Source organism: Rhagoletis pomonella, unplaced genomic scaffold (genome assembly GCF_013731165.1).
Source record: "Rhagoletis pomonella isolate Grant_MI unplaced genomic scaffold, Rhpom_1.0 Rhpom_scaffold_00003, whole genome shotgun sequence".
NCBI classification, from domain to species: domain Eukaryota; kingdom Metazoa; phylum Arthropoda; class Insecta; order Diptera; family Tephritidae; genus Rhagoletis; species Rhagoletis pomonella.
In genome coordinates, this window is record NW_023458557.1 from 56,807,222 (window position 1) to 56,809,108 (window position 1,887).

A 1,887-nucleotide genomic window follows, 5' to 3' on the forward strand; every position below is an offset into this window, starting at 1 on the left:
TTTTTTTAATCGTTAATCGCTGGCTGCGATTACGTTTAATTAATTTAAAACATTAATCGTTAATCCAATTAAAAATAAAATCTGATTAATTTGTCTAGTTTGTCCGAGTTGGAAACCAAACACCAGTTATAGTAATTATTTTGTGTTTTACGCTTATAAAAACACATAATATGAAAAAATTATAATTATTGTTATTAGTAATACATAAACTGGGAACTTTTACAAACCTAGTTTGTAAAACGTTTGTTGGTATATATCTTAATGAAAATGCACACCAAATTGCTTAGATTGATGAGGAAGCCCGACTTAGCCATACCGGATTAACTTGCTTTGTGTGCACAGCATAACTTAATTAATCACCAAACCTACTTGATCAAATTAAGAGTTAACGATTAAAAATTAATTTTTTAATCGCGCTTACGATTAACTGTTTAGTCAGATTAAAATTAATCATGATTAATTGTAATCAGTTTGAATTAATCGAATTAACTAACTGATTAAAACATCAATCGATTAATGCCATCATTGATTTCGCATACATATCACTATACCAAGTTTCAGTTCTCTCCCACAAATACTTCCAGAGATATGTATGTAATATGAAAATTCCAATTTGTATGGGAGGGGCCTTGAGTTATCGGACTTACTTTCAGTGTAAGACCATCCTTCCGAAATCCGTAGTAAGTGTACTAAATTTCGTTCTGATCGGAAAACTGGTTAAGGAAGTAGCCTATTTTTCCATCCAGGTCATAAACCATCTTTGAGCAAAATTTCATTTTCAAACAGGTGGCAATTCTTAAAAAAGTAGCCTATTTTCCAGTCTAGGTCATAAGCTATCTGTGTGCAAACTTTCATGCAAATCAGTTCAGTCGTTAACGCGTATTAATTATTTAAACTTTCCTAATACGTGATAACACTTAAAATAGTAGCCTATTTTCCAACATAGCTATCTCTGTGCGAAATGTCATGCAAATCTGTTCAGTCGATTCCATGTATTAATTTAATTAAAACTTGTTTAAAAGCCTATTTTCCACTGTAGGTCATAAGCTATCTGCTTGCAAAATTTCATGCAAATCCGTTCAGACTTTTCCGCGTAATAATTTAATTAAACTTTTTTAGCAGGTGGTAACTCTTAAAAAAAGTAGCCTATTTTCCAATCTAGGTCATAAGCTATCTGTGTGCAAATTTTCATGCAAATCCATTCAGTCGTTCCCGCATATTAAATAAATTAGGCTTTTTTAACAGGTGGCAACACTTAAACAGATAGCCTATTAACCAATCTGGCTCATAAGCTATCTGCATACCAAATTCATGCAAATCCGTTTAGTCGTTTCCGCGTGATGATTTCCCAAACATCCAAACATACAAACTTTCACATTTATAATATTAGTAAGATATGTACGTATATTTGCATGGATGTAGAAACATATATATATGTTGGGAGGAAAATCGCATGAGTACATTTGTACAAGTTGGTGTAAATTATTTATTGATTTTAAATGTTCATTTTATTATTTTATTTTATTTGTTAATTAAAAGGGATTTATCATTCATAAATTACAACTTTACAACTTCAATATTAAAACAAAAACAGTGTACTTTTATATAAAAATGCATTAGTTTAATAAGAAATCTATGCATTTATATATGAGTGTACTTATGTTTTGTTTTCATCTGGAAATTTACATATTTGAAGTGTACAAAAAAAGTTATGTGTCGAGATTTGAAGGATAAAGTGGGTATATGGCGGCTTTATGAACAAAACCAATGTTTATTATATACAGATGGCATGGGTTTAATTTAAATCTATGCATTTATACATGAGTTTCGTTTTCATCGGGCAATAATAAATATTTTTCAATTTTTTGTTCATATTCATGCAAAAAA